This window comes from Perca flavescens, chromosome 7 (genome assembly GCF_004354835.1).
Source record: "Perca flavescens isolate YP-PL-M2 chromosome 7, PFLA_1.0, whole genome shotgun sequence".
Classification (NCBI taxonomy): Eukaryota; Metazoa; Chordata; class Actinopteri; order Perciformes; family Percidae; genus Perca; species Perca flavescens.
The window spans coordinates 16269502-16282671 of record NC_041337.1 but is presented as its reverse complement, the minus strand read 5'-3'; positions in this window follow the sequence as shown (position 1 = coordinate 16282671).

Sequence of the window (13170 nt, the reverse complement as noted above, 5' to 3'; positions counted from 1 at the left end):
AAATGCAAGTATTTGCTTGCATTGTCCTTGTATATGTTCTCAACAGAGCTGCGGAGGAAGGTCTGGCTAGTCCACACACCATTCAGAGATGGGAGAAAAACGTGCTCTGGTTTATTGGCATTTCTTAAAACCAATCACAATTGTCTTGGGCGGTGCTAAGCAACGGACAGAGCCACGATGCTGCTGCGAAATAGCCTCAGGAAGAAACTTGTTTTGGTGGAACGTGTACTTTCAAAGGTTGTTTTAGTTGTGCAACAGATAACTCAGATTGGACAGATAGTCTAGCTAGCTGTCTGGATTTACCCTCTGAGGAGCAGTTAACAATAGTCCTCTTAAATTGACCAGAGTTTAAAATAACAACACAAAGAAAGCAGAAGGTAAAGGACATCCTGCCGAAAAGAGTGACATCCAGCGGAATTTCTGGCAGTACCGTAGCAATCCCGTAAGTGGAACGTTGTGTATATAGAATATACAAAGAATACACCAGTAGCACAAGTAGTGATGGAAGTGTCAATATAATGAGAAATACATCCTATGCAAGAATGCTTAACAATACACCAAATTTAAGGCTAACAGTACCTTTAACTCTCTTAACTTTTACCATTCATTCTCTATGGTAACTCTGCAGACACACTGACCAGATGGCTGACCCTTGGCAGAAAAGGCAGTTGGACACACATATACAGTACAAACAGAAAGAGAGGGCAAAATTGTCAAGGAGAGTGAAGGAGACAGAGACTGGTATAAATGAATGGGAGGCTGGAACGAATAAGCGAGGACAAATGAAGGATGATGGAAATAATATAACTAAACCTGTCAGAAGTTGGGATTGAAAGCAGAATGATGGCAATTACTCATAAGCCGAATGGGACAAAGGGACAATGTCAAAATTCAGTAAAACTGAAATCATCCACACTTATCAATGAATACCCTTAGGAAATGCAAGGTGAGAGTCAAATATATTTGGGAAACAGATAACTGTAGTAATATTTACACATACGCTGATCCCTTGAGTCTCCAATACTACAGTACACAGACTAGACACCAACTTCACTGTCAGACTGATCTTCTTCTATCACAACAAAAGCAGCTGCCTTCTTATTTTTTTAATGGAATCAAACTGGCAAAACCCACATTTTAATTTACAGGGTTCCAGGTTGGGAGTTATAGTGTTAAGCAGCAGTCGATGAATCACAGTTGGAGCTAGTAAAAAATAATGATTTATATCAGAACTTTAGCTCACCATTGAGATCAACAGCAAGGTACTAAATAAATCACATTTATCTGAGTACACTGCTACATGAACAACAAACAGAGGTAAAACAGCAAAATAATAATGTTATCAAAATAAGGAAATATGCAGTAAATAGTTTCCAAAATGGCTTACTTAATTCAACTGTACCTATGCATCATATGAAAATCATTAAAGATCATCACATTTTCCGATCCTAAAGTTCTGGTCAATGATGAACACTGGTTGCAGAATATTCCAAGCACAACATAGAAATACATGCACGCACGCACGCACGCACGCACGCACGCACGCACGCACGCACACAGGTTTAATACCACAGAAAGCTGGAGTTTTATTATACTGGCACACATTTTGACTACAAATCTCATAAATTAATTCACTCATCCACCTTTTTCTCTGCTACATTAAAGGAACACACCGACTTATTTGGAATTTAGCTTATTCACCGTAACCCCCAGAGTTAGACAAGTCAATACATACCCTTCTCATCTCCGTGCGTGCTGTAATGCTGTCTGACGGCTCCAGCGGCATCAGGCCAGCACAGAACATGCAGGTGAATGGTTCCAGTAATCCTACTACTCCGAATAAGTGACAAAATAACGCCAACATGTTCCTATTTAATGTTGTGATTTATAGAGTCACAGCGTGTACAAAAAACAACGCAACATGAGACACAGCCGTCTTCTAACTGTAAACAAACCAGGAACTATATTCTCAGGCGGAAGAATATAGTACTTGGGCGGAGTGATATGCTCGCAGCAAGCCTGTCTGAGAATATAGTTCCCGGTTTGTTTACGGTTAGAAGATGGCTGTGTCTCATATTATGTTGTTTTTTGTACACGCTGTGACTATACAAATCACAACATGTAAATAGGAACATGTTGGCGTTATTTTGTCACTTTTGTCACAATTCGGAGCAGTAGACTAGTTGGAACCAGTTACCTGCAGGATCTGTGCTGGGCTAAGCTAATGCTGGAACCGTCAGACAGCGTTACAGCACGCACGGAGATGAGAAGGGTATGTATCGACTTGTCTTACTCTGGGGGTTACGGTGAATAAGCTAAAGTCCCAATAAGTCGGCATGTTCCTTTAAGCCAAGATACTGTGCGGGATTATGTAAATGTAATGCTGATCATCCCATTCATTTCCGCAAGGCATCACTCATCATATCTGTTATTCATCAGAAGCACTTTTTTCCAGTATGCAGATAGACACAAAGTAAGCATGATGCTAGTTAGAGTGCAGTCAGGGGGAACAATGACAGATCAGTTCCATGATAATTTGAAATGAAGTAGAAGTGACACCCATTTTAAATCTGTTTATATCTGTGGAATAGTGTTTTCTCATATCTTCAGCTGTCATAAATCTGTAGTGTATAATTTCTAATGCACATTTCGGAAAAAGACAGAAAGAGAAGAAAAAAGAGATATTCAAGAAATTATATAATTATGAGCTGCTACATAGGTAAAGCAAAAAGAATCACAATGGTTACTGCAATTAATATAAAGAATAGATAGATGGTATATAATACCACTATGAAAATGTCCGTGCATATTAAATGAGATTTTAAGAAATAACATTTTGAGCCTGAAATCAAGTGGTTTCACAGGTGGAAGACCCAGACAGCAAACAGAAGTTTATCCTCACTAATGATGTGTGTTTTAGAAACAACCAATAGGGCCTGACTAAAGGCCCTCAGGCTCATTAAGAACCAACAAATCCAAAATGTAACCTGGCCTGTAGCGCTTTGAATGTTATCGGCGATATCTTAACATCATTTTTTAAAGTGTCACAGGCAAGGATAGATGTAACATGATCCTGGCTGTCAGATTACGATGAAGCTGAGTTTCTGCATATTGAATTAGCTGGAGCTGGGAAATGGTTTTCTGAATCCTGATTGCAGTTGTTATGCTATTCCAGCTGTGATCCAGCCTGGATAACTTTTTAAGGTCGACAAATGATAGAAAAGACTGAATTTTGATCCAAAGTGTGTACTGTAAACACAAACACACACTCCAATATTACAGTGTGAAAACAAGTTACTCTATTTACTCAGAGCTCTGCACTTATTGAGCAATTACAAGTCTAGTTAGACGCATGAATAATGAGTTTAAACCTTGCGTCAGTGACCTAAACTGCATGATATAAGATCCAGCCCTCTGGAGGGGGAACACACATTACCTTCCAAATCATCCGGTCCAGATAGGTGCAACTGAGCCTGATTTTCTCTGGACGGACAGACAGACAGACAGACAGACAGACAGACAGACAGACAGACAGACAGACAGATAGATAGATAGATAGATAGATAGATAGATACTTTATTGATCCCCAAGGGGAAATTCAACATAAGCATGCTCTACACTATGACAGGGAAGAGCAGAAATTAGGCAAATATTTTTCCCACAGTGCTAAAAAAGAGAAATGGGCAAAAAAATTAGAATAGAAACAACCAGAAAGGGATGTATCTTCAAGAGCTGAGATGATACAGTGTAAGCCAATTCTATTAAATAACCATGATTATGTAAACAGGGCATGAGTGATTATCTTGTTTCCCCCAGATATTACTGATGAAAGAGATACAGACGAATGAGAATCCCTCTCTCACCCTTTTTTATTTTCCTCCTCAGTCTTGTGTCCCTTACCCTTCTACGATCAAAACTCATCACTCCTTTACAGTAGGACACACAGGTAGTACCCTTCACAGGAAGTCATATCAGTTTTTAAAAGTGACACAAGCTCACTGTGAACAGCAAATCACTGGAAGAATTTAAAAAACAGTGGGAGAATCAAAAATATGAGTATAATGAATATCATAACTCAGTGGTAGTTTCTAACTTGCCAGTTAGCATCAGTAGTTGTACATACTATGTTGGCTGTGAGTCAAATTCCAGGTATGGTCTCAGTTCTGACAGTGCCCCTTCATTATTAACACGTGTCTATTTTTGATGATGGAGTGGAATATAAACTGCTCCAAATGGCCTCCATTATGGCTCGCTCCCTTCATTCCTCAACCTCCTGTCACTTCCTGCTAGTTGCTACTTGGTGAGCGAGAGAACGAAAGTGAGGAAAAGTGAAAATGCTTTTAGATCTACCCCATCTCTCTTCTTCCCCTCCACTGTCTCATGTCCTCATATTTCATCCTCATGCTCTCCCTCAGGGTATTCATTCATTTGTTGAATGAATAAATCCTTTATTTTTCAGAAACACAGGTTGTTAGGCCACATTTCACCATATTAGTTTGAATTGTTCAATCCATTTAAAGTCTTTGTATCTATTTAATGATTTAGATTGAAATACCATACCCTAAAACCATCAAAGTGTCCACATCTCTAAAACACACATTCTCACTTGAGTAGTGCCAGTCTACGTGCTGTATTTCTTTATTTTGAAATGTTTTGGTTTGTTAAATTGTACCAATGACATTTCATTTCATATACAGTATCTTCCATACAGTATGAAACATGCAGAATTACTTACTATGGTAAATAAAAAATAAAACGTTCCTATAGTTTTAAATGTCCAGTGGTATTCAATAATTCTGAACAAAATAACACTTTAATAGGTCAGTGTAATGTGAATATGACAGATTTTCTTTCGTGCATAATAAAATAATTTAATACATGCATTATCAACCTTTCCAATTGGAAACATATCAACATGTCTCTGTACAGGCTCTTTTCATGAACCACTATGTACATATACGTAGCTATGAAAAGTTAAGCACTGAAATTTGTAAGCATTCCACATTATTTCCTGCTTTATGCACCACAATGACTGCTGCTGTTTAATATCATATGGACCTGTTAATGAGAACACATTGTTCTGTAATGACTTAAAAGTGCAGATGAATCCTGGAAGACAAGCACCTGTTCCCTTGGACACTTAACAATTGCTGACAGGCCTTCTATAATTCACCTCAAGAAAAGAAGGGGCAATATTCTGCCTGTCAATCTCATGAACACTAATGTAGTAAAATCAATCCTTGACTCGGAGGTTAAACAGGTAGAAAATGACAGGACAAAATGGGCCTTAAATTACTGAAGAGTGAGGTGTCACTGCAGTTCCCTCTCAGTCAGTATAAAAGGGAGATGGAGATTGCGGTTATACTGTATAACATGCTGTAAACTGTCCGTGCATCTTCAGGGCCCCCCTACCTGCCTGCTCGCCTCTCATTGAAAATTAATTATGAGGAAGACCTTTATACAGTAGTTTATATCGTCCCTTCATTTATCCCTGCTCCAATGTCCAAACACTCCTCTCCATCTTCCAGTCATCCTGCCATGATCCAACAACTCTCCTTTTAATCTAAACATTTACTCAGGTTCAGGCAAATAATATATGTTGCAGTAGTCTCTTGCATTTCCCACATGCCCTGTCTCATTATCATTTATACATCCATCTGTTCAACTCTTCGCATCTTAGCAAAATGCTCAAAATAGACATTCTCTCTTGGTTTGCCTTTAACATTAAGAGCGACTCCAGTACCTCATACCTCACTCATCTGTTCAACTCAAGCTCAGCTGCCTGCTCCAAACACAAGCCTTCAACATTTCCATATCTCATAGAGGGATTTATCTTTGTGACAAACAGACCGGTGATATGTATATGTGCGTGTCAAACATACAGGTTGCACTTGGGTTTCATTTCTCAAAGGAATCAGCCAAAGGTTTTAATTATTTATTTGGAAAAATGTTCAGGGTTCAAGCTACATCATGCAGGACTCTTGTTCTCTTTGTGTGCTAAAGACTTTGGGGCGAAAGGACAACACACGTTCCTCCTCCATATATTATCTGCTATATCGCATGTATGTATGTATGAATGTATGTATGTATGTACAGTATGTAAGTATGTACTGTATGTCCCTGCCTTATCCTTCCCATTTGCTAACAATTTCCTGCTCTCTCCATTCTTTTTCAGCTTCTCTCTATAGGAGCTTTTAGAAATGCAATGTTGTATAATTTCCGGTGTTAACATTTAAATAGGGCAATTTAAGTATGATGACTGCATGGAATACGGAGAAGGGTAAATCATTTTAAAAGTAATTTTCATGTTCAGCATGTGTCACAAACAACAAGCAGGTGTTTGATAAATTGCAAACCTCAAACCTGAATCTCATAACATGCAGAGAGAAGTGCATACACTCGGTCAACAGGGGAAATTTGCTTCTGTTCATGTCTCAAAAATATGTTAACAGTTCCAGAAATTAAATTAAAAAAAAAAACAATCAAATATTGTTACTGTTATTGAAAACATCAAAACAGGATTCTGAATAGAAATCTGAAACACGATTGGTAAGAACCTAATGTGTATACACAGAACTGTGGGTTCAAAGCAAGGTTTAGTTTTTTCTGGTATCTTTTTGTATCCTAGTCCCCTAATTGTAGTGCAGAAGTTTTCATGTTTGTTGTTAATCCTCAAATCTTGTCTGAAATTCACTGTTCAGCTTTTTGTGCATGTTGCTTTCAGCTCTGCAAATCGGTATCGCAAACTGTATTCAGCATCTTTGGTTTATCCGATTATGTACTGAAGATGAGCAGTAAAATAGACAATACACTTCAGCACACTTGTTTTCCCTTTGAAAACAACTAACACAATCTGAAAATACAGCTAAATAGGCTGCTGATTGCTCATCCTATGGGGACTTCTCTAACTCTGTTGTTACATATATTTATAGATAGATTTGTTGCTGTCAAATATGTTTTGATGCAAATGTAAATACTGCATGGATTATGTTCAGTGACAAAGTTGTTGAAGGAAGTGTTACTTTTTTTAATTGCACACAAGACATAGGGAGGTGGTCGGTGGTGAATGGTGGGAGTACAAAGGGCACACCAGAGAAGTTAGCCTTCAGGGCTTGTTGCCAGAAAGGGTTTATTTTAACCCAAACCACTATCTTTTTTCTCAACTTAACCAAGTAGTTTTGTTTTTTAAGAATTATTCTGGGAGAAAAGGCTTTCTAGCAGAAACTTCTCCCATGTGTGTTTGTAGTAATTATCCATGAATTTGTTGTGCTTTTTCCAACACTATTTTCAGTTTTACAATAGCTTCTAGTACAAACTTCAGAGGCCAACTCCTTTCTTCAACCTTTACTGGAAGTGTGTTAAGCTCGCTAGCCGTGCACGTACATCCCACCCACAAAGTGCGTTACAAGATCTCTATTTGATACTAATGTATCAAAGTAGTGTAATCTTCCAACAACAACATAAAACAAATGTATCTGATATTTCAGCTATTACAAAATACAATCTATGGGCATACACAGTCATCTATCAGTCTCTAAAGAAAGAAGAAACCGAGCAATGGGAAGAAATATGGATAATATATTCCTAAACTTGTGTCTTTTTGTGCATTTGTAGGTGAATGATGATAAGTGTGGAGCTATGTAGGTCCATCTGACTCCTCCATGCCCTGCCGTTGCCCTGCCTGAGGACTCCCACGAGGCCAACAGAGGGTTCCATGTGGGAAACAAAGAGATCCAGTAGCTAACCCAGACCTTTACTCTATCCACAGGACCTGCCTGCTGCTGCGACTGCAGGATACCTGACAGAGATGGATGGGTTAAAAGATATGTGTTGGAACAAAACAAGCTCTAATACACTGTATGTGTCTTGTGTATATACTGTATCAGTGTGATATAAAACGTAATGACAGCATTGTGTTTCAGAAGGATTTTCATCGCGTTGTTGGTATGCAGTGACAATGTGACCTACCGACAGGTAATGTTAAAAGTCCACATCCACTCAAAAATGGGTTTCTTATTGTTCTTTCACTTGAGAATTCAACTTTGATTGTGCAAAATGTAGTTACTAGAAGAAACTAGTTTTTACATTCATCTGATGACGGGGGAAATCTGAATTTAAGATGTGTACATACTCAATGATTATGTGACATCACAATAGTTTGAATGCCAATCTGAAACCTCTAGTGCACATAGACTGAGAATAGAGTTTTCAGTGAAGTAGGACACATTGTGTCCAGTAGTTAAACCTTTGAAATTAACAATATTTGAATATTCGTATATTCTGGATTTTTGAGGACTAAATGTAATTTCAAGAATTTGTAACTAATTTTTTGTGTGGAAAACTCAGACATTATTATTCGAAGCAAAATATTTTGAAATTAATTAAAACATCTGCAGGGTATCTTTATATCTTTATAAATATATTTTTTTTACAAGAGTGAAGTTAGAAGGCATTGGCGTCTGTTAGAAAAAAATCTAAGACATGTTTCTTGAATTGATGAGGAAGGAGTGAGGCTTGGTCCAATGAAGAATTAACAAAAGGTTTAATAAACAAAATTATGAAATTGCACTCTGCAGTGGACTGAAAACATGCTTCCCCCTTGTGGGGTCACATTTCTCAGTATCACAATTATTTTCCCTTGAAGTCATGGGCGGTGCCTCAAATGAAAACTCTCTCTATTTGGTCTGTTGCCCCCCAAGACAAGGCACACCTCTGAATTCTCAGGTTACTCCTGGTCAAGATGAAAGGTTTGTAACGTGTGAATGTCAATCCCACTCTAGCTTACAGAAATACACATTCATTTGTCCTAATCTCGTTTACGCCTGCAGGGGGGTTGGCCCCAAGAAGGCTGAGAGAGTAGGTATCTTTCCTGTGAAGACAATGAGTCTTTTCCAGTATGCAAAATGACAGACACGACCTAATCAACACAACAACACCCTGCCGCTTGCAAGCTGCAAAGTACATCTGTGAATACCTCAAAACATAAAAGTACATTAGTATCAACTAATATAACAAATATCAACTTTGTTTTAACTTTTTTAAACTCAACACAGGTCTGGAAAGGTGCAAGTCAACAAAACTACAAAAATGTTAGTGGTAATTGCAAAGTGAATATGGAGAATGTCTCTAACTAAAAAGTCAACCTAACTCAGAGGGTTTTACAATTGGAACAACATACAACACCCTCTTACCATAGACTTGTAACTTGGATAAGGAAAATCTCCCAACTAAAAAGGGAGAAACCTCAGGAAGAGCAAGAGAGCATCCTTCTTCCAGGACAAGAGACATGCATGTTGGCATATGTAAATGATGGAAATAACTAAATTACAATACTAGCTAAGTGCATATACAGCAAAGTAAATATTGCTCACTACTCTGTCTCTCCCACTGACTACAGCTTTAAATCTTTCTTGCCTCCCATTCTCATCTCATGGCCACCGCTAATCCTTCCAGAAGAAATATCATTTATCAGAATGTACTTTAAAGCTTTTTGCACCACACAAAAGTCTACCAAATATACATTTTTGAGTTGGGAAACTGCAGTTTAGAGGAGAAAAGGTTGGCTGCATTTAGTTTGTTGGATGTAGTATGCCTCAGACCAATTCTACCATTCCTACAGCAGAAACATGGTCAGAAAATCTCAGATGGGCTTTCCAGCTGCATCATGCTGTCCTGCGGCCGGCACAAAGCAAAACCACAGTTTGTTTAAGTTTCAATGATTTATATATGCTTAACCCTCACTTGTCTTAATCAAATGACATAAGCCAATCGCCATGACATCCCACATGTATGTGCATCCAAAGAGCAGCTGTTGGAGCAGCGATAATCAACAAACAGGGTCGGCGTGGAGAACTAAAATGCACCAGGCTCATGGGAAAACTATGACTGAGGTTGGTGATCTTTTAAGTAGCCCCACATAGAGTAGAAAACAGAAAGAGAAAGTAAGAAAAGAAAGAAAGACAAGAAGGTTATGACAGCTTGTCTGTGCTCCTGTTTGGCACGTGGCTGACAGTAGCCCATCTAGGGCTCTTATTCTCTTGTCTTGCACGCTAAGACCTCAGAGAAAACTAAGCTCTCTCAACCTGGGTTCCACTACTGACAGTATATAAACAACACTGATGTACTGTTGCAGCCTGCCAAGGCAAGATTAGCTTGGCAAGTTCAACAGTTAGACGAGAGTGAGCCAAGTCAAGAGACAGGTGCAGGACCTCCGAGGGCAGACAGACAGAGGGACAGACACACTCACATGCACACTGTTAGACAGCAGGCACTTGCAATATTGTAAGAGTCCTGTTGCGAGTCCTGTTGCAATGTAGCTATCATCTTCCATTCAGAATTTGGGATCCATGAACAACTTGTTACTAATCAAAAGCACGTCTCATTACTAATCAGATATGTGGCTAAGGGGTTGTTGTCATGGTCTTTTTGCTGATGAAATGTGGATCTATTAACTTTGAGTACCTGAACAATATTTGCTCTTGTTTGCTCATATGCTGCTATGATGCAGCAGTCACAGCAGGCCTTACTTACCCTCAATACTTTCATATTATGCAAGTGTGAATAAATAGATTTACATATTGGCCATGTCTGATAAACATTTTCAGTATACAATGATGGCTTACAAAGCATTTGAATGTTTTATATGCTATTTTCTTTCTTTCTTTGGCATCCTCGTCAGAGTTGAAATATATAGCTGTTTTCAAATAATATAGCTCAATCAATCACATCAAAAAGACAATAAAAACATCCCTGGGTCACCACAGCTGAGACCTTACAAAAGCAACTCCAGGGCATACTATTTCCCAGACACCACTGACTCAGGTAGTTAAATGGATTCATGTAAGGGCCTCTTGATCTTCATCAAAAATGAATATAGATAGCAGCAAGGCAAGGCAACTTTATTTATATAGCACATTTTAGCAACAAGGCAATTCAAAGATTATTTTCTTGATTCATCAGTTAAATGTTTGGTCTATAAATTGTAAGAAAACAGTAAAACATGCATGCCATAATTTCATTTTCATTTTCATTTTCCATTTCACTTCCATTCTCATGTGTTTTTTCTGAAATATGTATCATTACAGTAGAGGGATACAGCTACATCAACTGAATATATTCTAGATTGTTATTCAAATTGTGACTTTTAATTTTAGGAAGTGGCCATAACAATTTTGTGAGCATATACTTACACACACATTGACAGACACACAAGTGCATTGATTAACCAGGCACTCAAACTGTGACAGACATGATGGGTGGAAGAGCAGAAATATTTCGAGGTGGAACAGGATACTTAAATATCATGTCGTTTGAGTGTCTCTTTTGTGGGAGAACTATTGGTCTTGACAATCTCTCTAAAGACTTCTGACCTTCACAGACATAAAACAGTCATCACTCACTCAAGAGTGTTACCCAAGATTGTCTAATCCCCCAAATCTTCTCTCTGTCAATTTCTCTAAGTGCTGTATTTGATGGAAAACCAAAACTATGAGCTAAAAGAGCTTAATGTTCAAAAACTGCAGTTTGGTGTTGATTCTTTGTGGTTTGACAAAATGAGTCACCCCTTTCACATTAGCTTACATAGAGCTACTTGATTGTCAATATCACAAATATTGTCTAATGCAGGTTTTAGAAAACATTGCATTTTTACACTAACCACAAAGTACAGTTGAAGCTGACAATGATGGCATTCGTTTTGCAGGTAATTAGTCATAAACCAAACAAATTGATGAAAGGTTGGGGGATTAGCAGGATTTGGTAGGATTCATCCTTTAACGCTACAGACACAGCTCCTCTGTAACTCAACATTACAGTTAGTTACACTGGGATCTATGGCCTGAAGCAGCAGCATCTGATGTAATAAAGAGGGTATTTGAATACTCTTATGAAGTGTTTGTTTAAGGTATTGTACCTAAAGCAGCTGAATTTGATCCTGTTGCTTTCACTTCTGAACTGCAAACAGACTGAAATGCTGGGATTTTTTCTATTGTTCTAAATCTATTTTAATTGCACATTTCCATTAAAACACCTTATATTTATAAACTGTATATATAATGTATAATTAACCTTACCTAAAGTGGGTTTGGGCAGTTTGGACAATCCACACCTGGCTGTCAGACTCATGCTCTTACGATACTTTTTTAGATCAATTTTAGATAATTTAGCTGAATGAAAAAGCTACATTGGGAGCTGATCTGACTTTAAATAAAATACAGATATGAAAACGATGACACTTCAATTCCAGGTCAAATACAAAGCATCTATATTTTCTCCCATTTTAAGCTTGTATGTAAACTGCAAAAACTGAGACAATGCAGTTCTGAACATTGCAAGCAAGTAAAGTGGGTCGCTCAAATCTTGTGACACAATCTCTCCTGCTGTTCAAAGCATACAGTACTATCACACTTCTGTCCTTGCTTTCTTCCTTTCTTAGTTGTTCTGCATTTAAAGGTGCTCTAAGCGCTGTCACAACATTTTTTATCACATACAGCAAACACCTCCTCACTGGCCGCGAGCTGCCTGGCCCCTGAACACACTGTAAAAAAAACGCGGTCTCTGTAGACAGCCCAGGCTCAACAAACTGCAACAAAAACAAACTGTACCAACCTGCACCACGAAACATAACAAAAAGTCTTCCAGCATTCCAGCCAATAACCGACAAGAAGGATTTGAGGGTGGGGGTTGGGGGGTTAGTGCGCGGAACCACGGAAGGGAAGGAGAGGGAATGGGATGAGGAGGAGGGAGGGGCAAGCTAGCCTCGTTTTGTTTGAAAATACTTCGAACGTCAACAAGAAGTGCCGTCACCCAACATCGCTTAGCACCTTTCAGCGTCTATCCCTGCACACTCTTTTCAGTGTATGGTGTTGTGGTTTTGTAATTTCAATGAGGACACAACCAGGGGCGTCAGACTGTGGGTAAAACCGATACTGATTACCAGGGCCCAAGGGGAGAGAGGACCCTTGAAAAGTCTGTAATATATTTTTATTTCACCTGGATATTTTAATTTCCTAATTAAATTTCATAATGCATGTCAGATGAAATGTAAAGTTAGTGTATTGGCTGAATAACTTGGTTAATTGACTGACTACATTTTGTATACAGAAAAAGACTAAGGTCTCACCCACCCCTTGCTAATGCGCCAAATGGTTTAGTCCATCTGCACTCTTGAGC